This window comes from Tursiops truncatus, chromosome 14, assembly GCF_011762595.2.
Source record: "Tursiops truncatus isolate mTurTru1 chromosome 14, mTurTru1.mat.Y, whole genome shotgun sequence".
Classification (NCBI taxonomy): Eukaryota; Metazoa; Chordata; class Mammalia; order Artiodactyla; family Delphinidae; genus Tursiops; species Tursiops truncatus.
In genome coordinates this window covers 35,717,834-35,745,280 of record NC_047047.1, presented here as the reverse complement: position 1 = coordinate 35,745,280, position 27,447 = coordinate 35,717,834, and the positions used below count along the sequence as shown (strand labels likewise).

The 27,447-nt window shown below is 37.4% G+C and overlaps 1 long non-coding RNA gene across 2 annotated transcripts in view; it reads right to left on the bottom strand.

Annotated features, from left to right (window-relative positions):
* LOC109551134 (uncharacterized) overlaps positions 1–27,447 on the bottom strand; it is a 116,643-nt gene that overhangs the window by 73,545 nt on the left and 15,651 nt on the right. The window contains exons 3-5 of one of the 2 annotated variants that reach the window (XR_002177828.3): positions 23,134–23,441; positions 19,793–19,863; positions 3,789–3,982 (exon numbers count right to left, since the gene is read on the bottom strand). This is a non-coding gene — a long non-coding RNA (uncharacterized lncRNA). The remainder of the gene's footprint in view (positions 1–3,788; positions 3,983–19,792; positions 19,864–23,133; positions 23,442–27,447) is intronic. The other variant, XR_012325682.1, reaches the window with a different exon arrangement.

Genomic DNA, 27,447 nt, shown 5'->3' with positions numbered 1-27,447 from the left:
TAAGTAGGAAGGATGGAGATGTGGTATAAAGACCCAGAGCCCTGGGGTAGGCAACCCACAAATGGGAGGATAATTACAACTGCAGAGGTTGTCCCCAAAGAACGAGGGGACTGAGCCTCACATTGGGCTCTGCACTGGGGTCCTGCACTGGGACCTGCACTGGGAAGATGAACCCCTAGAACATTTGGCTTTGAAAGGCCATCAGGGCTTATTTCAGGAAAGCCAGAGGGCTATAGAAAAGAAATTCCATTCTCAAAGGGTGCACACAAAATCTCACATGCTCCAAGACCCAGGGCAGAAGCAGGCATTGGAAAGGATCCTGGGTCAGACCCGCTTGCTGATCTTGGAGAGGCTCCCAGAGAGGCAGGAGGCAACTGGAGCTCACCCTGGGGATACAGACACTGGTGGAAGCCATTTTGGGGAGCTGGTTCTACCACGTGGAAACTGGTGCTGGCAAGTGCCATTTTGGAATCCTCCCTCTAGCCTATTAGCCTCAGGACTCTGCCCTGCCCCCACCACCAGCAGGCTGGCTTCCTTAGGACCCCTTAAACCCCCAGATGCCCTGTACTGCCAGTACTAGATCTAGGATCAACCTCACCCACCATCTCAGGGACCCCTGGGAACTGCAGCCAGTGACCTCAGGTCCTGGTTCCACCTACCAGTGGGCCAACAGCAGCTCCAGGACCCCTGCGGCCCTGCAGCTAGAGATGTCAGAACCCAGTTCTGCCCATCAGTGGGCCAGCACTAGGCCCAGGATCTGAACCTGTCCACCAGTAAGAGGGCACTAGCCCTGGGATGCCCTGGGTCCCAGCCCTGCCCACCAGAGGTCAACACCAGCTCCAGGACCAATGCAGCCCTGCAACCTACAGTGTCAGGACCCAGCCCATTCATTTGCAGGCTGGCGCCAGCCTTGAGACCCATGGGCCCCAGGACCACCCATTAGTGGGCCAACACCAACACCTGGACCCCTAGAGTCCTGCAGCCAGAGACCCCAGGACTAGCTGCACCCACCAGTGAGCCAGTACCAGCCCTGGGATTCCCTGGGCCCCAGCCCTGCCCACCAGCAGGCTGACAACTAGACAGCTTAGGCCCCTCAGCCAGCTGCTCTGGGATCTAGCCCCACTCACCAGCAGGCCAGCACCACCTTTGGGACACCCCAGAACCTGCAGCCAGTAAAGTCAGGAACTGGCCCTGCCCCCAGCAAGCTGACACTAGATCAGGCACTGCAAGCCCCAGAGTCAGCCACCCTGGGACCTGGCTCTGCCCACTAGAGGGCCAGCACTAGCCCTGGGATCCCCAGGAGCTCTACACCCAGCAGCCTTAGGACCCTGCCCTGTCCACCAGCAGCTGGCAGCCTCCACATAAGGCAGGGCCTGGAAACCAACTGAACTGGGGGCCATCCAGGCCTACCAGACTGCCCACAATAGCCAGCCTGCTACAATAGAAGGGCTCACTCAACCCACACTGGGGGCACCCCTAGGGCATATAGCTCTAGTAACCAGAGGGCAGTCTCCTACAAAAGACCACTTCTCCAAGATTGGGAAACATAACCAACCTACCAGAAACACAGAAATAAAAACAGTGAGTTAGGCAAAATGAGGCTACAGAGAAATATGTTCCAAACAAAGGAACAAGATAAAACCCCAGAAGAACTAAGTGAAGTAGAGATAGGCAATCTACCTGATAAAGAGTTCAAGGTAATGATCATAAAGATGCTCTAAGATCTTGGTAGAAGAATGGATGAACACAGTAAGAACTTTAACAAGAGTTAGAAAATATAAAAAAGAATGAAACAGAGCTGAAGAATAAAATAACTGAAATAAAAAATACAATCAAAGGAATCAACATTAGATAATACAGAAGAACAAATCAGCAAGCTGGAAGACAGAATGATGGAAATCACTCAAGCTGAACAGAAAAAAGAAAACAATTTTTAAAAATGAGTATAGTTTAAGATACCTGTAGGACAACATCAAGTGTACTAACATTTGCATTATAAAGGACCCAGAAGAAGAAGAAGAGAGAGAGAAAGTGGCAGAGAACATATTTGAAAACATAATAGCTGAAAACTTCCCTAACCTGGGAAAGGAAACAGACATCCAGGTCCAGGAATCACAGTGGCCCAAGCAGGATCAACCAAAGAGGAAGATGCCAGGGCACACTGTAATTAAAATGGCAAAAATTAAAGATAAAGAGAGAATCTTAAAAGCAGTAAGGGAAAAGCAACAAGTTACGTATAAGAAATTCCCATAAGGCCATCAGCCGACTTTTTAGCAGAAACCCTGCAGCAGGCCGGAAGGGAATGTCATAATATGTTTAAAGTGATGAAAGGGAAAAACCTACAATCAGACTACTCTACCCAGCAAGGCTTTCATTCAGATTTGAAGGAAAGATCAAAAGTTTTATAGACAAGCAAAAGCTAAAAGAGTTCAGCAACACCAAACCAGCTGTACAAGAATGTTAAAGGGACTTCTTTAAGACAAAAAAAAGGTCACAACTAGAATTATGAAAATTATGAAAGGAAAAATCTCATTGGTAAAGGTATTTATACAGTAAAGGTAGTAACATGACCACTTATAAAGCCAGTAGAAAGTTTAAAAGATAAAAGTACTAAAATCATCTATATCTACAATAAGCAGTTAAGGGTATGTAAAACAAAAAGATGTAAAATATGGTGTCAAAAACAGTAAATGTGGGTGGGGGTGGTGAGTAAAAATGCAGGGTTGTTAAAATATGTTTGAACTAAAGAGATCAGCAACCTAAAATAATCATATATATATTTTTTATATATGCATATAAAATTATCATATATATTACTATATATAAACCTCATGGTAATTACAAACCAAAAATCTATAATAGATATACACATACAAAAGAGAAAGAAATCCAAACATAACACTAAAGTTAGTCATTAAGTCACAAGGGAAGAGAAGAAAGGAACAGAAAAGAACTACAAAAATAATTCTCAATTAACAAAATAGCAATAAGTACCTATATGTCAATAATTACTTTAAATGTAAATGAACTAAATGCTCCAATCAAAAGATAGAGAGTGGCTGAATGGATACAAAAACAAGACCCATATATACATTGCCTACAAGAGACTCACTTCAGATCTACAGATGCACACAGACTAAAAGTAGGGGGATGGAAAAAGGTATTCCATGCAAATGGACAAAAAAGGAAAGTACTAAGTATATCAGACAAAATAGACTTTAAAACAGACTGTAGCAAGAGACAAAGAAAGACATTGCATAATGATCAAGGGATCAATCCAAGAAGAAGATATAATGATGGTAAATATATATGCACCCAACATAGGAGCACCTAAATATATAAAGCAGATATTAACAGACACAAAGGGAGAAATTGACAGTAACACAATAATAGTAAGGGACTTTAACACCACACTTACATCAATAGGTAGATCATCCAGAGAGAAAATAATAAGTAAACACTAGCCTTAAGTGACACATTAGATCAGATGGACTTATGTATATGTAGAGAGCATTCCATCCAAAAGCAGCAGAATACACATTCTTTCAAGTGCACATGGAACATTCTCCAGGATAGATCACATGCTAGGCCACAAAACAAATACCAATGAATTTAAGAAAACTGAAATTATATCAAGCATCTTTTCCAACCACAAGGCTCTGAGACTAGAAATCAACTACAAGAAAACAAAAAACACAAAAACAATAAACACATGGAAGCTAAACAATACACTACTAAACAACCAATGAATCACTGAAGAAACCAAAAAAGAAAATTTTAAAACTAACCTGAAGGGGCTATCCTGGTGGCGCAGTGGTTGGGAGTCCGCCTGCCGATACAGGGGATGTGGGTTCGTGCCCCGGTCCAGGAAGATCCCACATGCTGCGGAGCGGCTGGGCCCAAGAGCCATGGCCACTGAGCCTGTGCATCCGGAGCCTGTGCTCCACAATGGGAGAGGCCACGACAGTGAGACGCCCATGTACTGCAAAAAAAAAAAAAAAAAAAATCATGAAAACAAATGAAAACAAAAACACAATGATCCAAAATCTATGGGACACAGCAAAATCAGTTCTCAAAGGGAAGTTTACAGTGATACAAGCCTACCTCAGGAAACAGGAAAAAAAACTCAAATAAAAAACTTAACCTTTCACCTAAAGGAATTAGAAAGAGAAGAACAAACAAAACCCAAACTTAGTAGAAGGAAAAAGAACTCATAAAGATCAGAGCAAAAATAAATGAAATAGAGGCTAAAAAAAATGGAAAAGATCAATGAAACTAAGCTGTATTTTTTAAATGATAAAGTCAATAAACCTTTAGCCAGATTCATTAAGAAAAAAAGAGAGAACACTCAAATCAATAAAATCAGAAATGAAGAAGTTACAACCAACACCACAGAATTATAAACAATCATAAGGGATTATTATGAGCAATTATACGCCTATAAAAAGGACAACCCTAGAAGAAATGGACAAATTCATAGAAATATACAATCTCCCAAAACAGATTCAGGAAGAAATAGGAAATATGACCAGACTAATTATCAGTAATGCAATTTAGTCAGTAATTTTAAAAACTCCCAACAAACAAAAGTCCAGGACCAGATGGCCTCACAGGTGAATTCTTCCAAATATTTAGAAAAGAGTTAACACCCATCCCTTTCAAAATATTCCCAAAAACTGCAGAGGAAGGAATGCTTCCAAACTCATTCTACAAAGCCAGCATCACCCTGATACCAAAATCAGACAAAGATAACACAAAAAATGAAAATTACAGGCCAATTACAGGCCAATATCACTCATGAACATAGATGCAAAAATCCTCAACCATACAGTAAAAGGATCATACACCATAATCAAGCTGGATTTACCCTAGGTATGCAAGGATGTTTCATATCTACAAATCAACTAATGTAATATACCACCTTAACAAATTGAAGCATAAAAATTACATAACCATCTCAATAGATGCAGAAAAGGCTTCTGACAAAATTCAACATTCATTTACGATAAAATTTCTCAACAAAGTGGGTATAGAGGGAACATAGCTCAATCTAATAAAATCCATATATGACAAGCCTACAGCTAACATCATATTCATTGGTGAAAAGTTGAAAAGTATTTCCTCTATGATCAGGAACAAGACAAAGATGCTCACTCTCTTCACTTTTTTTTTTTGCAGTACACAGGCCTCTCACTGTTGTGGCCTCTCCCGTTGCGGAGCACAGGCTCCGGATGCACAGGCTCAGCGGCCATGGCTCATGGGCCCAGCCGCTCCGCGGCATGTGGGATCCTCCCGGACCGGGGCACGAACCCGTGTCCCCTGCATCAGCAGGCGGACCCTCAACCACTGCACCACCAGGGAAGCCCTCTCCACTTTTATTAGACTTGATATTGGAAGTCTAGCCACAGCAATCAGACAAGAAAATGAAATAAAAGGAATACAAATTGAAAAGGAAAAATAAAACTGACACTATTTGCAGATGACATGATAGTATATACAGAAAAATCCTAAAGAGATCACCAAAAAACTACTAGTACACACTAATGAATTTGGTAAAGTTGCAGGATACAAAACTAATATACAGAAATCTGTTGCATTTCTATACAGTAACAATGAACTATCACAAAGAGAAATGAAGAAAGCAATCCCATTTACAACTGCATCAAAAAGAATAAAATACCTAAGAATAAATCTATCTAAGAAGGTAAAAGACCTGCACTCAGAAAACTGTAAGATACTGATGAAAGAAACTGAAGATGACACAGATGGAAAATATATCATGCTCATGGATTGAAAGAATTAATATTGTTAAAATGACCATACTACCCAAAGCAACCTACAGATTCAGTGCAATCCTTATCAAAATAACAGTGGCAGTTTTCATAGAACTAAAACAAATAATTCTAAAATTTGTATGGAAACACTAAAGACCTCAAATAGTCAAAATAATCTTAATTAAGCTGGAGGTATCATGTGCCCTGATTTCAAATTACACTACAAAGCTACAGTAATCAAAGCAGTATGGTAATGGCACAAAAACAGACACTTAGATCAATGGAACAGAATAGAGAGCCCAGAACTGAACCTATCCTTGTATGGTCAATTAACACAATGAAGGAGGCAAAAATATACAATGGAGGGACTTCCCTGGTGGTCTGGCAGTTAAGACTCCACGCTTCCACTGCAGGAGGTGTGGGTTCGATCCCTGGTCAGGGAACTAAGATCCCACATGCCGCGTGGTGTGGCCAAAAAGTAAAAAAAAAAAAAGAGTATACAGTGGAGAAAAAGACAGTCTATTCAATAAATGGTGTCGGGAAAACTGGATAGCTACATGCAAAAGAATCAACTGGCCTACTCTCTCACAGCATGCACAAAAATAAATTAAAAATGGATTGAAAACTTAAATGTAAGACCTGAAGTGATGAAAGTTCTGGTAGAAAACACAGGCAATAATCTCTTTGCCATCAGTATTAGTAATTGTTTTTTAGATGTGTCTCCTCAGAAGTGAATCGAAAGCAAAAATAAACAAATAAAACTACATCCAACTAAAAAGCTTCAGTATAGTGAAGGCCACTTACTGAATAAGAAACAATATGTGCAAGTGTTATATCCTATAAGTGGTTAATATCCAAAAATACACAAAGAACTCATACAATTCAACATCAAAAAAACAAACAACCCAATTAAAAAATGGGCAGAGGACCTATATAGACATCTTTCTAAAGAAGACACACAGATGGCCAACAGGCATATGAAAAGATGCTCAACATCACTAATCATCAGGGAAATGCAAATCAAAACCACAATGAGATAATCCTCACACTTGTCCAAATGGCTATTATCAAAATACAACAAATAACAAGCATTGGTAAAGATGTGGAGAAAAGAGAACTCTCATGCACTGTTGGTGGGAATGGAAATTAGTGCAGCCACTATGGAAAACAGTATGGAGGTTTCTCAAAAAATTAAAAATAGAACCACCATATGATCCAGCAATTCTACTCCTGGGTAATTTATCCCAAGAAGACAAAAACATCAATTTGTAAAGATATATGCACCCCTATGTTCATTGAAGCATTATTTACAATGGCCAAGATATGGAAGCAACCTAAATACCCAACAATAGATGAATGGATAAAGAAGATGTGGTATATATATACAATGGAATATTACTCAGGCATTAAAAAAGAATGGAATCTTGCCATCTACAACAACATGTATGAACCTAAAGGGTATTATGCTAAGTGAAATATGTCAGGCAGAGAAAGACAAATACTGTATGATTTTACTTATACGTGGACTCTAAAAACAAAACAAGTGAATAAACATAAAACAGAAACAGAGTCACAGATTCAGCGAACAAACAGGTGGCTATCAGAGGGGAGGGAGTTGTGGGGAGGACAGAAAGAGGTAAGAGAGATTAAGAGGTACAAACTTCCAGTTGCAAAATAAATATCATGCATATGAAATGTACAGAGAGGGGAATATAGTCAATAATTACGTAATATCTTTGTGTAGTGACAGATGGCATCTAGACTTACCATAGTGATCATTTTGTAACATGTAGAAATAGTGGATCAGTATGTTGTATGACAGGAAATAACATAATGTTGTAGGTCAATTATACTTCAAAAACCAACCAACCAACCAACCAACCAACTCATAGAAAAAGAGATCAGATTTGTGGTTACCAGAGGTGGGGGGTAGAGAGAGGGGGGATTGGATGAAGGCAGTCGAAAGGTACAAACTTCCAGTTATAAGATAAACAAGTATTAGGGATATAATGTACAACATAATAAATTAACTCTGCTATATGTTATATATGAAAGTTAAGAGAATATATCCTAAGAGTTCTCATCACAAGAAGAAAATATTTTTTTTCTATTTCTTTAATTTTGTATCAATATGAGATGTTGGATGTTCACTAAACTTACTAGTGTAATCATTTCATGATGCATATAAGTCAAATCATTATGCTATACACCTTAAACTTAAAGAGTGCTATATGTCAATTAAATCTCAATAAAATTGGGGAAAAAAACCTGCAATAAAATAGGTTAAAAAAAAAGAAGAGGAGAAACAGAATTTAAAGGAAGGTAAACCATAGAAGGTTGGTGGTATCTTAGAAGTAGAATTTTAGATTTGGAAGTGACCTCAACCATTATCAAGTTATAAATGAGGTAACGGGCTCACTGAGATTCAGTGACTTGCCCAAGGTTTCAGAGACAGTGGAAGTTTAAGGAATACACCAAAGTAGCCTCAAGTCTAATCTTTCCTTGACACTAGCCCAGTGGTGATAACCACTCCATAGTAATCTCAATGGTTTGTAGCAGCATCAGAGTCTTTTCTAAAGCGATCTAATTACGGGCTGATATAGATAAGAGGTTTGCCATCTTTTTCTGTAAGGGCCAGATAGTAAATATTTTAGGCCTTGTGGACAACAACCAGTCTTTGTCTCATTTTTCTTTTTTTATTGTAACCATTTACAGAAGTAAAAATCATTATTAGCTCAAGCCCCAGTTAAAGGCTTAAGGCTAAATTTGGCCCCTGGGCCAGTAGTTTGCTAATCTGTGTTACAGGTCAGAGAGTGTTGGTCAGCACACTTTTTATTGACCCAGAGCAAAATAAAAAAATAAGGTAATGTAGTGAGCTAAATTCATTCAGTTTAAAGAAATGCCCTCTGTTCTGAATTCATGTCCTTCCTCAATTTTGGGAGAGAGAAAAGCATTAAAATGTTTATGGAATAATGGAATAATGATGATATAGTTTTTGTTTGTTTTTTATGATCTCAGTTAAAAAGAAAAAAATTAGTTACCTAAGTCCCCATAATTAATAATTATATATATTATTGATACCTGAAACCCCAAAGTCTAAAAGAGTACTTGTGGATATTCCCTGCTCCTAAATAAAGCATTTTAGGCTCTTAGAGTATATCCAAGTGGCATATACAACTGAATACACATAACTTAATCTTAAGAAACCCCAATTGAAGTCTGGCAATTACTTCAGAGACATCTGAAAAGATCTTATGTTCCCTTTATTTGGATGACAGAATGTTACTTTGCCCAGTGAGTTATGAGTTCAGTACAGTTGCACTTCTGGTTCTTACATAACGGAAATAGCCTTTCTCAAGACCTATCTCTACTGGTATAGTGTCACATATGAAGAGAGACCATGTTTTGCCCATATTTTTATCTTCCCACAGCATCAAGCACAGTCATGAGAACTATATTTTTTCTGATTGAATAAATAAGCAAAATAAAATGATCAGAAGTTCAGAAGGACGCTGGCAGGATTATGGCCCTTAGCAGATACGAATTTAGAGAAATTTGGGGAACAGTTAGGGCTGAAATATGTGTGTATTCCAGATGGACTAACAATTTGGCATCTTTCCAAAGCAATATCCAAAAAAATATATGTTCAACACTTACCTAGAGGTAAGGCTAAGTGTTTAATGGCAGAAGAGTGTATTAGTTATTGATTGCTGCATAACACATTACTCAGCAGATTAAAACAACAGTGTTTATTGTCTGAAAATTTCTTTGGGTCAGGAATTGAGGAGAGGTTTAACTAGGTGGTTCTAGCTCAGGGTCTCTCATGACTTTGTAGTTAAGCTGTCAGTTGGGGCAGTCATCAGATAAAGGTTTGACTGGGTTGGAGGATCTACTTCCAAGATGGCTCACTCAAAAGAGGACTCGGTTCCTCGCCATGTGGGCCGCTCCATAACGTTATTTGAATGTCCTCTTGACACGGCAGCTAGCTTCCTCCACAGCAAGTGATCCAAGAGAAAGTGCAAGAAGGAAGTCACAATGTCTTTTGTTACCTAGTCTCAGAAGTCACACATTGTCATTTATGCCATAGCCTATTCATAAGAAGCAAGTCACAAAGTCCAGCCAACACTCAAGGAGACAGAAGAGGGAAGATGGTAAGTACCACCTCTTCAAAGGAGGAGCATCAAAGAATTTGTATATATATCTTCAAATCACCAAAAATAACAAGGAACAAGTACACTGCCTCTCCTCTATTGTTCTGAACAATTCAATTTTAATCTCAAACTTGCATACCCTATCATCACCGTTAAAGATGGTTTAGTGTTCTCAGCATGCCCTTTGGGAAGGAGGATCCACCCATCAGCCCCAAGTAGTTTACCCAAATATTTCTTTTAACCCATGAATATCAAACACCATTTACACATTTTTCTCCATATAATAATATTTTCAGTGATATTTTAGTCTCACAATGAGGTTTATAGATGTCCTAAGTTAATGTCCCAAAGAACTGCCTTGCTGAACTTTAGCTCTGCCTGAAGGTAAAGAATTGTGGAAAATATTGGACTGAGTTTCTTAGAGGAACATTTCCTACAAAGGATGATTTTTTTTAAATGTACAGTATACACAACTTCTCACTTAAGAATTTTGCTGCATTATACCTAGTCCTGCAAATGTATATCAGAAAATTCTCTATATTATCCTTAGCCTATACAGCTTAAAAAAACAAGGAAATGTATTGTTTCTTGCACCTAAAAGAGAAGGAACAAGAGTTCTGAAAAATTCTAATTCTTAGATTTCTTTAGGACATTCTTAACCAATTATTGGAAGTAGCTTAGGACATTGTTCTGAGCATAGAGCATTTTACCCAAACTCTAACCAAATGAAACACCAGATTTCATACTTATATCTGTTCAGGAAGGTGAAACAATTCACATAGTCATAACACAAAAAGCTCAAGGTTTTCTCTCTGTAGTTAGATGCTTTATAGCATTTCTAGAGACCCTGACATTTCAAAGGCCCATACCTTGAAAGCTATCTATACAGGGAGTAACACAGACACTTGAGAAGAATGGTCAGAAGAGATGGTGCCTGCCCACCAGCATTTACTTTTAAAATTATTGATGTTTGCTGTTGGTAGGAACGTAAATTGGTGCAGCCACTATGGAAAACAGTATGGAGTTTCCTCAAAAAAATAAAAATAGAGTTGGCATATAATCCAGCAATGCCACTCCTGCACATATATCCAGAGAAAACTATAATTTGAAAAGACACATGCACCCCAATGTTCACTGAAGCACTATTTACAATAGCCAAAATGTGGAAGCAACGTAAATGTCCATTAACAGATGAATGGATAAAGAAGATATGGTACATATTTACAATGGAATACTACTCAGTCATAAAAAAGAATGGAATAATGCCATTTGCAACAACATGGATGGACCTAGAGATTATCATACTAAGGGAAGTAAGTCAGAAAGAGAAAGACAAATACCATATGATATCACTTATATGTGGAATCTAAAATATGACACAAATGAACCTATCTAAAAAACAGAAACAGACACACAGACACAGAGAACAGATTTGTGGTTGCCAAGGGGGATGGGGGATGGGGGATGGGGGAGGGATGGACTGGGAGTTTGGGATTAGAGATGCAAACTATTATATAGAGAATGGATAAACAAGGCTCCACTGTATAGCATGCGGGAACTATATTCAATATCCTGTGATAAGCCATAATGGAAAAGAATATGAAAAAGAACATATATATGTGTATATATATATATATATATAACGGAATCACTGCTGTATAGTAGAAATTAACACAACATTGTAAATCAACTATACTTCAATAAAATAAATTTTAAAACTTATTGATGTTTATTATTGTCATTAGAAACTTATCACTAAGCTTCTATATGGAATTATGTCTCATGAGATTCTAACATTTTCACTCTGACATTCATTCCTTAGCAGAGACACCAGCCCTGAGAGCAGACAAAAATGTGTGTGACCTATGAATTTCAAACATACAAGGAAAAAGAGTTTCTGATTTAATACAGAAAAAAATAATCAATTTGGTCATCAGATTTATTGCCTGCAATAAATTTACAAATTTTTGCTTTTAAAAATAGTATGGTATATCTTTCTGGCAGAATTGGTATAGTGTAAACCAGAAAAGTATCATCTTTTCATAATATGTTGTTGAGCAATATAAAATTAGAATAAACTAAAAGTTGAAAAATTTGGTTCTTTGCTTAAGTAACTTTGGGTAGTGAGTTAAATAATTTGCCAGCATTTACCATCTGCTGTAACCCCATCTCTTTATTTTCCTGTATGTTTAAAATTATTTTTCTGGGTACTTTTTATTTTAAATAAATTTATTTATTCATTTATTTATTTATTTTTGGCTGTGTTGGGTCTTTGTTGCTGTGCGAGGGCTTTCTCTAGTTGTGGCAAGTGGGGGTCAGTCCTCGTTGCAGTGCATGGGCTTCTCATTGCGGTGGCTTCTCTTGTTGTGGAGCACAGGCTCTAGACGTGCGGGCTTCAGTAGTTGTGGCATGTGGGCTCAGTAGTTGTGGCGCATGGGCTCAGTTGCTCTATGGCATGTGGGATCTTTACCTCTTGGTGTTCACATCTCTGGTGTTCATGGCCCAGTGAGTGTGAGCAGGACCTGTAACTTGCTTATAATAAATATAATATAGCAAAGACTGTCACTCCCATGATCACACTGTTCTGTATTGCTAGCAATGACTCACTCTAGAGACTCTCCTTGCTGGTTTGATGAAATAAGTAGCCATGATGGGGAAAGTCCACATGGCAAGGAACTGTGGGTGGTCTCTAGGAGCTGAGGACAGGCTTCAGCCAACAGCCAGAACAAAGTGGGACTTTGAGCTGTTTAACTACAAACAAATGCATTCTGCCCACAACTTGAGCAAGTTTGAAAGTAGATACTTCCCCAGTCAAGCCTTCAGTTGAGAACACAGCCCCGCCAACACTCTGTAGTCTTGTAAGACCCTAAGTAGAAGACCCAGCTAAACTGTGCCAGACTTCTGATACAGTGAAACAACAAATGTGGATTGTCTTAAGCCTCAAAATTTGTGGTAATTTGTTATACAGTAGAAAACTAATACAGATGTAACAAACCCCCTCCTCAGTCTCCCTCTTCACCAAAATGACAGCTATTTCCTAATCTGTGGCTTTAATATGAACTCTGGGTTATATAAAGTTTGGAAAAATCATTTCTAAAGTAGTTGAAAAGATGAATTAGAAGGGTGGAAAGGAAGATTAAGGTAGGAGATAATGGCAATAGCCCAGGTGAGAAATGGTGAGGGTCTGAATCAAGTCAGAAAATATAGGAATAAGAGCAGGTTTCAGGAGGAATATAATGAGACCATTTGGGACACAATAGTTCAAGGTGTCTGTAGAACCTCTAAGTGAAGACAGTAAGCTTTGGTACTAACTGTGAGAAATGCTAGTTTGGATCTGGCAAAGGTCACCTTGTCCTGGACATACCATCACAACCTGACAGTAACCTGCCTTTTCAGCCCTCACCATGTATTCTATGCTTCATGGAGCTATCTGATGCTCCCCAAATAGAACACACATATTCACATTTCCATGTCTTTGCTCATATTGTTCCCTCTGAATGAAATGCATTTCCCAGTTGTGCATATTTATGAAAATCCAATTCACTTCTTAAAATCCAATTAAAATATCAATATGCTTTGTTAGTATGTAAGCTTCCTCAAGGACAGAACTTTTTGTTTTGTTCACAGATATATCGCAAAACTCCAAAATAATGTCTAGCAGGTAGTAGGCACTCAATAAATACTTCCTGAGTAAATGGATGAAAGTCTTGGAATTAGCCATTCTTAATTCTCTACCCAGTCACAGAGCAAGTACTAGTGTATTCCGCATGCTTAACAAATGTTTGCTGATAAACAGTACAACTTCTCCTAATGTTTCTGAACAAATGAGGAAAAGAAAATGTAAATTTAGTAGGAGAGATAATGGGTGTATAGCTGAACTTTAGTTCTGTTGAACATTGTGGATCACTTGTTAATTCATTACCGAACATACTATATGCAAGATGTGACTGCTACCGAAAAGTCATTCCTAACCCCTTCTCCCTTGCCTCCCTCTCATTACAGAGGTGAGGCAGACAGTCATTTCCTGAGCTCCCTTTACAGCTAGAGATAATCTTGTGACACCATTATGGTCAATGAAATGCAAGGAGAAAACTATTGGATAGATGATTTGAGAAAGATATGTCTTTTCTAGTTAAAAAAAAGAGGCAAGTAGAAAGTTCTAGTAGTGTCCCCTGCTTCCTGCCTTTGAAAATGGTTCTGATGCTTGGAGCTTTTGCATCCATCTTGTGACTAAGAAGAGAAGGCAAAAGGAATCACAGAGCTACCAACCTGAACCCCCTACATTAAGCTGCTAAAAATGTCAGCAAGCACCTATTCTGGATTTCTTGTTATGTTAGACAAATAAGCCCCTCTTGCTTAAGATCTATTAGTCTGTTATTTGTAGTTGAAAATATTCCCAAACAAGTAGAGAAGGTTTAAAAGTCTGGATAATAATACAATCTGGTAAAAAACGCTACATATGAAATGCCCTCAAAATGCCTAATTTGATTTTGAAATTGTGGTTTTGAAAGTAGCATCTACATATCTTTTAAAAATATGTATCATAAGTTACACCATCTCACGTTTGACTATGTTGTCATAGTCTTCACTGTCTCTTCTGTTAAACCTCATCCTGTGGATAACTGTCAAAATGAAGAAGTCATGATTTCAATAGAGTATATTTGTTTCTCTGATTTCAGAGAAAGGTCTATTAAAATTAAAATTAAAGGGACAGAATAAAGTAAAAATGAAAAATTATGATTAGTGAAAATTCCAAGTTTATCCACCCAAAAGTTTCAAAGTAATTATACTCCAAAATAGTGGCACTGTATCTACACTTTTCAAAAAACTTAAGTAAGCTTTTTGATTTACACACATTGCAAAAGACTGGGGTGGTAATGACAGAGCACATTACATAAGTTTGTTCCTATCTTTAAAACTGCAAACCATTTTACAGGACCATTTTTAAGTTGTCTAAAAAGTATAATGAGAACTCTATATTTTTCTCTGTTACACTTGTCAAGTTTCATCAGGGCCTGAGTAGTGTTTTTTGTTTGTTTGTTTGTTTCTGAGTAGTGTTTTAAATTGCTCTTATAAATGAATACTGTAGCCAATCACCAGTTCCCAGTATTGTTGAATAAATGAAGCAAATAGTCAATAAGAAACTACCAGTGTAAGTAATAATCTGGGAGGCTTTCCAATAGATTAAAAAGGAATCATTTATTAAAATAATTTCTAAGAAATTTCATCAACAAGAACTGCTCTGTATTATTGGAATTACTCTACTATGAAGAGTACAGTTATCAGCATCTTCCTTCTTATTTTTTATTCACGAGCACTATTTAGTCAGGAAACACTTATAAGGCTAAGAAAGCACTGAGATGGGCCTGGAGTTGGAGGATACACAGGTGAAGAAGACAGAGCTCCTCTCCTCTAAGACGCTTTCATTGTAGACTAGAAGCCAGACACACGGGAGAAAGCCTCCAAACCACATCCCAGTAGTTCTATTAACGATGGACCTACCAGAATCTAAGGGTAGAATATCCCAGATGGATGGCTTTGTTTGTTAAGGAACTGCATTTAAATCCATTCCAGTGGAATGGTCCATGTTAGTCAGCCCCATAATGAGATAAATGTATCAAATTTAGCCATGGTGATGGCTTTAAGCACGGGAATGCAAAGTATCATAACAAAACAAAGAACTGACAGAATGGAGTCAAGCTGTGTTTTTGTTTTTTACTTTAACCAAGTATTGCTGTTATTTTAAGGGGTTAACTTTAATCAGGTATTTCTGTTATTTTAAGGAGTTAAAGTCAATGTTTCCTGATTTGAAACTTGTTTGTTTCTTGATAGTATCTTGAGAAACAAAAATAAATATACTTATTAGAATTCCATATCTTGTCTCTTGGCAGTATTATGTTTTCACTTATACAACATATTTAGATCAGGTATATAGATGCTGATCAATTCTTACAAAAGTTCCTGCCAGAATTAAAAATGTCACTATGGGTAATTACCACTTAAAATTAATCACATCTTATATTAAGATAATTAGAATTGGAATTCAAAACTGTGAAGCTGAAAACGTATCCACAAAAAGCCTTGTATAGGAATATTCATAGCAGTTTTATTCATAATAGCCAAAAGAAAGAAAGAAACAAATAAAGAATTCAAGTGTCTATTACTAGGTAACTAGATAAAGAAAAATGTGACATTGTGTGGGTTGAATAGTGTCTCCCAAAAATATATGTCCACCTGGAACCTGTGAATGTGACCTTATTTGGAAAAAAGGATATTTGCAGATATAATTAAGGATCTTGAGATGAGATCATCCTCAATTAGGGTAGGCACTAAATCCAATGACACTGTCCGTACAAGAGACAGAAGAGAAGAAAGACACAGAGGAAAAGGCCATGTGAAGACAGGGGCAGAGGTTGGAGTTAGGCTGCCACAAGCCAAAGAACACCTGGGCCACCAGAAGCTGGAAGAAGCAAGGAAGGATTATCCCCTAGAGTCTTTAGAGAGAAGGAGCATGGCCCTGAAAACACCTTGATTTGGGGCTTGTGGCCTTCAGAGATGTGAGGAATAAATGTCCATTGCTTTTATATATATATAACAACAGAAATTTAGGGAATTCCCTGGCGGTCCAGTGATTAGGACTCTGTGCTTCCACTGCAGGGGGCACAGGTTCAATACCCTGTCAGGGAACTAAGATCCCACATGCCACACGGTGTGGCCAAAAAAAAAAAAAAAAAAAAAGTCAAAACTATTAGCCAGATAGGGCTTTGCATTGACCTTAGAATAAAAACCAAAAAAGTGTTGCTGCCTGCCTCCCAGCCTTTCTTCTTCCTCCCCTCCTACAACTTCTTGTAACAGGAGGTACATGATCAATGCTGACTTTTAGAAGAATCCTTTGGCAGCAGTTGGGGAAAGCCTGGAAATAAGAATAGTTAAGGTCCACTGGGATAACTTAAATAATAAGGAATCATTTAATGAATGTCTGAAGTAGAGTGACAGTGGGAATGAAGAAATGATGGATTCCAGGATGAATAAAATATTATTCACCCAATGAAACACTATATAGCAATGAAAATAAACTATGGCTACATAAGACAACATGGTTGAATGCCCCAAACATGCTGTTGAGCAAAATAAGCAGGACACATAAGGATATAAACAGTATGATTCTTTTTATAAGAAGTTCAAGACAGGAAAAAACCAAACTATGTTGTTTAAGAATGCTTATGGACGCTTAATAAAGAAAGACGTTTAATAAAGAAAAAATAACAAGCCAAGATAGTAGTTACCACCAGAGGGAAGAGAGCCATATTGTATGCATGTTATATCACGATTTAAAACAAAGTTTAAAAAAGTATGAATCCTACAGAAACAGTTGAGATAGACAGAATTGGAATTTATATACGGAAGGTAAGGAGGGGACCTGGGTTCAAATCTTGGTTCTGTTACTCACTAGTGGTGTGACCTTGAACAGTTATTTAACCTCTCTAAGCCTTGATTCCTACTAAGGGAGCTAACAGGACTGCTACTAACATTAAAGTTATCTTCTGTCTTCGAGGAGTCACCCCCTCTGGTTGGTCTGGGTAAATCTCCCTCAAATTACTGAGTTTATTAAATGCATTGTGATTTCCTATGCCCTATAATGGATAGGAGTTCCTCAGCACCTTTACAGGTCAGCTGGCTGTTTCCAGCAGATGGAGGATATTAAGCCGTCTGCTCTTATAGTCCTGTTCTCAAACTTAGACATGTATCACAATCTCCTGGAGGTCTTATTAAAACACAGCTTCTGGGCTTCCCTGGTGGCGCAGTGGTTGAGAGTCCGCCTGCCGATGCAGGGGACACGGGTTCGTGCCCCGGTCCGGGAAGATCCCACATGCCGCGGAGCGGCTGGGCCTGTGAGCCATGGCCACTGAGCCTGCGCATCCGGAGCCTGTGCTCCGCAACGGGAGAGGCCACAGCAGTGAGAGGCCCGTGTACCGCAAAACAAACAAACAAACAAACAAAACACAGCTTCTTGGGTCTCATAGGCCTGTAGTGAGGCCGGAGAATTTGCATTTCTAACAAGTGCTAATAAGTTCCCAGATGATGTCATTACTACAAGTCCAGGGACAACCTTTTGAGAACCACTACTCTAGTATTCTATACTTTATTCGCAGGCTCTCCAAATACAAGGGAGAGAAACACTTTACTCAGACACTAGGAAGGAGAATGATTCCATCCACTTGTGCAGCACTATTTTTCCCAAAGAGAGTTGGCTTTCCACAGTTACAGACCTCATATGTCCAGTATATACCCTCTCCTATGGACATCCTCAGAAACACACATTATCAACAAGGGTTTGCTGCTCCAGTAAGGAATTAGGGGGAGGAAAGGAAGAAAGGGGCAGGGGGTCAGGAACATATGTTCAAGTCATCTCACTCCTGTGAGAATTAAAGGAGATAAAAAAGCATAACACCTAGGCCATTAAGAGCACTCAATAAGTGTTAGCTGTTATTGTTATGACTTTAACTTTTTTCAGGTGGATGTTTGCAAAGATGGTTGCATCATAAGAGTATACAGGATGAGCAGGTTTATCAGGAAGGTGATTAACTTCATTACCAACATTTTAATATCTGTATTTTCATGTTTATAAATTTAATATCATGGCTCTAAGGTTAAAATTGAGGAATTTTATAAAACAGAGTTAACAAGTCATATGAGAGACAGAGGAGACAGCAGAAAGTTTCTGGAGCTTCCTTTGGGAAATGAAGATGTGGCTGGGTTTGAGACATAACTAGTTAGAAGGTATCCCAAATGCCAGCAGCTGGTTGGCTCATGGAAACTAGGTTTTAAGAGCAGGCAGTAAGCACATGTTAAATTTGTGATGTGCTTTGGCAGAAAGTCTTGACAAACTTCTCTCATTCTTTAAACACATGGTTCCAAAGTTTCTAAACTAAGCTCAGTCTGAACGTTGACTTTGCCTTCCATGGGTAGGGTGGGTGAGTGAGCAGATTTTGCAATACCTTATTAAAGATGTCAGGGTTTTGCCCTCTGCAAGAAACAAGTGTTCTTTTCAGGCAGGAGTTTCTTTTTGGCACATTCCTATACTTTAATATTTGTATCTCAGCTATCCATTCCAATATTATTTCTATGCTTTACATGCTTTCAAATTACCCTGAGACATTAACATAGATTCTATGAATTATACAGACCCCATTAAAGTAAAAAACAACACTACATAATTTTTTAAAATGCAATAAATAAATTTAACTGATAATACAAACATTTGTAAAATTTTAGCAACCATTTTGTAGTTTATTTTTTAAGGTCAAATTATGAAACTATAACTAGAAAATCCACATAGTTGATATTCTTAAAAGTGAAATACAATTATTAAACTCATTCCGCATGATTCAGTTAAATTCAATTCAACACTTATTTGACTGGTAGGTGCAGGGGACACAGAGGTGAGTAAATGATGAGGTCTTTGTCCTTAAAGAGTTCATGGTCTTTTTGACCATGTGTTTGATTATTTCTTTCTATGTCTCTTTCCCCCACTTGAATATGACTGTCTAGTCCCTAGAGGAGGAGGTGACTGACTGCCAGACAGTCTGAACTTGGAGCTGTCACTGCAGAAGTGAAGTTTGAGTTGGCATTTGAAGGATACTAAGAATTGGGGTTGGGAAGCGGGGAGAGAAGTGCAGGACATTCTAAATGGGACAACAAGCGCAAAAGCACTGATGTGGGAAATAATTTGTTGAGACTGACAAGCACCTCTGTGTGGCTGCAGCTCCTGTGCTCATTTTAAGAGGTGTGCAAATGAAGGTAAAAATTTAGGGGGGCCAGATGGTAAAAAAAAAAGATTTCTGTTCTAAGGAGTTTTGATTTTACCTGTAGGTGACTGGGAGCCATGGAATCTTCTTAAGCAGCAGAGTTAGATCAGGTTTGTGTCCTGGCAACAACTGTAGGGTCAACAGGAAAGAGAGTGAACCATAGTGAACTATCTGGACAAAAAGTCATGTTAGGATTAGGTCACAACAGCCCTCAGGAAGCAGAATGCTGTCTACTGTTGTTTCCAAATGTTTGATTTGACAGTAACCTTAAACTATTTTTAACTGTTATATTATACAAAGTGGAACAATTGCTGAAAATGAATTAAAACTGAAGGCCCATTGGCCTAAAGTTCAAAATAAAAGTGTAAAATCGAGGATATCAAAGGATTTCAGAAACACACACACACACACACACACACACACACACACACACATTAGATATGGAAGTTCAGGGGTAAAGATAGGTATATTTCTTTGGTGGTCAGTAAAATCATTTTCAGCAGCTTAATAAATAACATAAGATTAAAATTTGAACCATCTTTGTGTGAGGGCAGAGGAGGTATGATTGCTAGTATATGCAGTGGAACAATTACATATTTTATTAAAGAAAGTCGAAAAAAGAGTTGGGGTTTGCAAATCAATCAGTTTGATCTTTAAAAGGAAAAATACGGGAAATGATATTAATAGTTATGTATAAAAGATGTCAATCTACAAAGCACACAAAAGTGGTTAGAATAATAATTTTATACAATAAACAGTCATAGGAGATGCTAACAAAGTACTGGGCAATATGTCACTCGATAAAGGAAAATATATGTTTGACTACACAAAGGTTAAAAATTGACATAAACCACCAACATAATAAAAATCTGAAAGCTAAACCAACCTGGGCAAATATTTGTGATAAGTATTGCAGTATGGAAAGCACGTATATACCCATAAGAAACCTTTAAGATTCTAATAAATGAATTGGCAAGAGAAATTAATTTTTTTAATTACAAAAGGAATGACTTAAAAACATTTGAAAAACAGTCAGCCTCACTAATTAAGAAATGCTGATTAATAGATTTAACTTTTTTTTTGCCTATTAGCAAAGCTTTTTCCCCCACTTTGTTTTGTTTTGTAAAGTGCACACCCAGTATTATGAAGACTACTGTATTGTGAAAGGGGCACACTCTTCCTTGCTAGTGTGTGACATTTGGCATTATATATTAAAATGCCTGTAACTTTTGATTTAGCATATGCATTTTGGGGACACCTTGTTAAGTGGAAATACATGTTTTATTTAGCTTGTTGTTGTTCAAGTATCAGGAGTCCTGTTCAAGCTCCATAGGACAATGTGGGGTTTTTAGTGTTAGAACCCATGGGACCTGGAAAGCACCTGGAACCAAAGAAATTCTAGGGATTGGCCGCTGTCTCTCATCATTCTCTCATGGTATCTCAGATACTCTCTGCAAGTCTGTCCCCTCTCCCCTTTCTGCTAACTGGCTGCTTCGGTTTATCCATAGTTTGTGACTTTACACATATTCAGTGCAGGTTAGCAGGGGATTCTGTTCATCATCACTCAGGAATCCAGGCTGATGGAGATTCCTCATTAGTGTGCTTCTTTGATAACTGTGGCAGAGGTAAGGAAACATGGAGAACTGTGTAGGGGCACTTAAAACATCTGCCCAGAACTGATATGTATTACTGGTGCTCACATTTCACCTGCCAAAGCAAGGCACATGGCCACAGCCAACTCCAAAGTGGGCCAGGAAGAGCAATCCTACCCATATCCAGGAAGAGAACCGAAATATCTGTGAACAGTCCTTGTGATTTCTTCATCATAATGTTTGCATGCTCACTTGAACGTCTCATAAATGAAGATTAAATTGAAAATTATGGTCCTGCATTTTTTCTTTTTTTAATTTTTAGAAATTAAGACATGTCAGCACATTTACCGACATAAAATTGTACAAATGAGCACAAATCCACAACACACATGCATCATGCTCAGTTAAAAACCAGTTAAATGTTCAGATGCATCAATTTGGCAAATTCTCTGTTGAGGCAAAATTATATTGTAGCCGATTATGCAACAAAAACAACAGACTAACAAGTAAGTGTGGTGTCATAATACTGTATCCTATTATAAGTATTTTAAGCAATCCTTGTAACTTTTAGTTCCTTCTTCTCTAACCTTTATATTTAAGATAATTAGTTCTACTAATAGATATGCTTAATGGTTTAACCTTGAAATAAAATTTTTGAAAATCTACTACTCCTTTCTCAGGCTTCTGAGTCAGCTTAATTTAAAAGTACCCTGAAATTACTATTTGCAAATATTTATCTTACTCCTGTATAGCTAAAATAAATAAATTAATTAAATGCCAATGATAATAAAAGACAGGAACTGTCATCCATAACTCTTCTTTAAATTTATTTATTTATTTATTTAGCTGCACCGGGTCTTAGTTGGGACCTTTTAGTTGTAGGAAGATCCCACATGCTGCAACTAAAAAAAGATCCCACATGCCATAATGCTTGATTTTAAAATCTTAGTGTGTTCAACAAAGTAGCATCCTTCCTTTACTCCTTAATAAGCAAATGTTATATAGTTAAATTAAAAAACAAATCTATACTAACAAATACATTTGTCTAATTTACATATTGTAATTCTCTCTAAAATTTCATTTGCAAAAAAGTTCCAATGCTAAAATTAATTTTGAGAACTACTTCTGTAGATCACTTTCTTTGTCATGAATCCATTTCGTATTTATCTGACTTTTAGATCTCTTTTATTTTGAAAAATCTTCTAAAAATGCAAATGTGGTCTCTTGTGTCTCATGACTTTCAGACTTTCTTCAGTCTCTGCTTTGTTAGCCATCCTAGCAAGACTCCCTAGTTAACAAAATACCAGAATTTTAAAAGCAGTTTACACTGTGTATTTGTAAAAAAATTTTTCCATAAATCTAGAGAATGAGGCAAGAATTTATTTTCTACAATCCCATGCATGCTTACTACTTGGCTAACAAAATTAAGCCCTCCTGACCTTATATGATTGCTCCTTCTCAACCCCTCAGCTTCGGTTTTATTGAATAAAACATGGTGAAAGAGTCTTTTTGTTTTTCTTAGAATTTTCAAAAGATATAAATATTAGCATGACCCAAATGTTCAATCAAACCAGTTGCTGCTCTTGTGGTCTCATCTATATATTGGTTGTACACTGGCTTTATTAGTCACATCCATCTTCAGCCAGCAACATTTAAAAAATTCAGTAGAATGTTCATGGTTTCTATGATAAACTCTTTGAGAAAGTGAGCTGAGTTTACCATTTCTAGTCAGATCATTTCAGTTGCATAAAACAGGCAATTCAACTTAAAATGGCTTAAATAAATAAAAAGGAATTTATTGGCTTACATAATTGAAAAGTCCATGTGTAGACAGGAGAAGGAGGGTCTCATTTTAAAGGTTCAAACTCTGTCACCAAGATTTAGTTACTCTGCATCCTTCACTCTGTCTTCCCCTGCGTTGTCTTCACTCTCAGGTTCCATGTGGTAGTCCCCAGAAACTTCAGGCACATATTCACTCAGATTCAAATTTATAGAATAGGCATTGTCTCTTCCCTGTTGTTCCTTAACAAGTCCCAGGATCCACTTTGATTGGACCATTTTATTCACATGTCCTTGGCCAAGGGATACTAGGGTCTGTATCAGGAATTCTTTGGGCTGCAAGTAACAGAAAAATCTAACAGTAGTTTAAACAATGTAGACATTTATGATCTCATTTAACAAGAAAATTGAAGGTAAGCAGTTCAAAGGCTAGTGCCATTTATTGAAGTTCATCCTTTTTCGGTCATCTATAATACCCATCTGGCATAAATCAAGTTACTGTATATGTATGGATCAGTTTTTTGACTCTATTCTGTTTCCACTGGTCAATTTTTTATTGCTGGGCCATTGTCAATATGTTTTACTTAATATATATTTATAAGAAGTCTTGATATGTGATACAGCAAATCTTCCCCAGTTCTTGAGTAGTATCTTGGCTATTTTTGAGTCTTGGATTTTCCATATAAATTCTGTCAAGCTTGGCAAGTTAAAGAAATCCATCTAAGATTTCAATCGAAATTAATTTGGATAGATCAATTTTGAAAGATGTGTCTTCTTTATAATATTGTCTTTCTAGCCAACACTGTGATTATATTTCTCAATATATATTTTTTTAAAGATATTTTTTCTTTTGATGTGGACCATTTTTAATGTCTTTATTGAATTTGTTACTTCTATTTCTTTTTTCTTTGGGGGGGTACGCGGGCCTCTCACTGTTGTGGCCTCTCCCGTTGTGGAGCACAGGCTCTGGATGCGCGGGTTCAGCAGCCATGGCTCACGGGCCTAGCCACTCCGCGGCATGTGGGATCTTCCCGGACCGGGGCACGAACCCGTGTCCCCTGCATCAGCAGGCAGACTCTCAATCACTGCACCACCAGGGAAGCCCTGTTACTTTTATATTTTGGTTTTTTGGCCACGAGGCATGTGGGATCCCAGCTCCCCAACCAGGGATCAAACCTGCACCCCCTACATTGGAGGGCGAAGTTTTAACCACTGGACAGCCAGGGAAGTCCCTATATGTCTGTTTTCATTAAAGTTTTATAATTTTCTCTGTAAGGCCTTGCCTAATATCCAAAGGATGTTATACTTTTTTCTTGCTATCATAAAAATTATTTCTTAAAATATTATTTTCCTAATTGCATATAAAATGCATTTAAATTTTGTATATAAATCTTGTATCAGACATTTTGACAAATTCTTTAAGTCTAATGATTTGTCAGCAGACCCTTGGATTTTTCTATGTAGAAAATCATATCACCTGAAAATAATGATGGTTTTATTCATTTCCTTCCAATCCTTTAACTTTTTTTTCTCTTATTGCAGAACTTCTTCTTTTACTTAAGTATTTCTATGTTCTCATATTATAGTTCCTGTAAATTCAATTCAGGTATATTTTTGTATGTTTTTTTTTTCTTACCTGATAATGTCTATTTTTCAATTGGTGAGTTGGGTCCATTTACTGATATATTTGGATTTATTTCTTATCATTTTATCTCATACTTTTCTCTTTAAAAATTAAAAAACATCTTTTTACTTTAAAAAATCTGTTCTTTTCTCTTGCTGCTATCTACTGCATTAAATAAAATTTAGTTACCTCACTATTGTATTTTGAAATAGTACATTCTACATATATTCTTTAGTTATATCCTTAATATAAACATTTAGAGTCTGGAATTGCTAAATATATCTACCTTGATCATGAATAAAACAAGGGCCTGGAATAGTTTTCCTGTGTTCACTCTACCCCATTGTTCATGTTATTACCATTAGTATTTTGGCTTCATCTTATTTTTGTACTCCCTGATGAGTCATTATTATTATCATTGTTTTATATGAATAATACCCGTTTAGATATTCCGCATATATTTACCTGCTCCCATTGCCCTCTGCTATTCTTTTCTTTTGAGAAGGGTCTCTCATTCCTTCCTTGTGGTATGATTTATTTAATTATGAACTATATCCTTTAGTAGGGAGTCTCAATTTTTGGTCTCTCAAGTTATAGTTTAGCTGGGTATAAAATTTTAGGCTGACATTTATTTGCTCTTGTTACTTGGAATATATTATGCCGTTGTCTTCTGACTTATATTGTTACAACTGAAAAGTCAATTTCAATCTAATTGTATTCTATTGGTGTGGTGAGTTCAAGGATTTCTAGAGATCAAGGAAAAGACAGAACAATGAGATGGCAGTATTGCATAATAATGCTTATTAGGTGGCACTTGGACAGAACTGCATGAAAGGAAAAGTCACTCACAGCAAGAGATTTTTCCAGAGACAGCAGCATGGGGCCACCACTCAGAAGAGGAAAAGGGCAATGGAACTTCCAAGGAGACAGGAATCAGAGAGGGGGCTACATGTCTAGGATATGTCACTCAGTGGTAAGGTGGTGAATCTCTGGGTCAGAGATCTCTGAAGGGCAGCCCAGTTTGGGGTCTTTTATAGCTACAAGGTTAGTCTTATCTATAGCTAGAAGAGTTTGGGTACAGTTTTGTGGGATATGTCAAATAGGTAGTATCTAAGTGGCTAGAAATCTGCTTATTTGGGCTACGCTTAAAACAATTGGATGTATAAAAATTTGACTTTGGTGCTGGTGGGTTTTGATCTAATGGTCCTAGCCTGTTGTGAATAAGTAAACAACATAGGAACCAATATACAGAGGCCATCTTTAACCTATTTATTTAATAATTGGGCAATTTATCTTTTCTCTCTGGATGTTTTTAAGATCTCTTCTTTATCTAGGTGTAGATTTTTTTTTCTGTCTTCTTGCCACTATGTCTCCTGAACGTCCCAAGAATGTTCCCAACTCAAAGTTTTTGCATGTCCTAGAACTGCAGCCTGGAAAGCAATTCCTCCAGATATATTTTTGGCTTGCTTCCCCAACTGGTTCAAGTCTCTGCTCAATTACTTCCTGAGAGAGGTCTTCCCTGACCCCAATGTCAAACTTTCTTCCCTTACCCTTTATTTTTCTTCATAGAACCTTTTATATACTACTTGACATTTTCGTAAATATTTATTTGTTCATCATCTGCCTCCCTCTTCCAAGAATATATACCCACAAGGGCACAGACTCGGTTTTATTCACTGCTGTATCCCTAGTACCTAGAATAGTACCTAGAACACTAGGTTCTTCATAAGTATTTGTTGACTTAATGAATTAATAGCCTTTCCTCTGTGCTTTATTCTTTCCTTTTTAGGAAGATGAATTCTTTTCTGTGTATCTATGGGCCAAATATGGCTGCCCCAGAATGATACCCTTTTCCCCCAAGTGACCAATATAAAATGACCAGCATTTCTGAGTTCTAATTCTAAATTCCTAGGAGAGAAAGTCTGACCAGTACAAATTGGGTCAGTAGTCTTTCCCTGGTCAAAGTAGGGTCACAAAGTGCATGTGGCCACAGAGGTCTCACCCCAATGGAGTAGAAGCTTTTAGAAAAGGGAGGATCTGGGCAAGAAGGTACTCAAGAATTGTCTCATATTTGCTGTAAGGGCAAACCGAGTTAACTTGAAAGTCACCATAGAAATGCAAGCAATTATAGTGTTCACTGATAGGTGAAACATCACACAGAGACAATAAGGTAAAATGATTTGTTGATTCAAGATCATTCTTAGCATTGGTTTACATTGTGACAGTGATATTTAAACTGTTTGATTTCTCTTGCTTTATCTTCTTCTTACTTAATCCATTGCCTGGACTCCTAAAGTCTTAAATTCTTGGCCCTGCCCCAGCCTTCCCTCTCTTGAGCCTTGAGTAATCTTTAAAACTTACTGTTAATTTTTCCTTTCTTGCTAAGTGATGGTAAGATTGCTTGTCATTTTGTTTCTTTAGAAAAATTGCCTAATATTTGCTTTTGTTAGGAAATATGCCACATTATGGTATGGAAGCTTATAAATTTGTATTTTTAAGGTATTAAAAAACAGATACATATTTTAAATTATTATGATAAAAATAATACATGCATAAGTTAAAAATTCAAACAGATGAGCAGAAAAATAAAAGAGAAAAATACAGCCCAACTATTGTCCACAACCTAGTTCTACTTCCTAGAGCATTTTTTTGACCAGGACCCAAGTAGGAAATACATTTTACACACACACACACACACACACACACACACACACACAC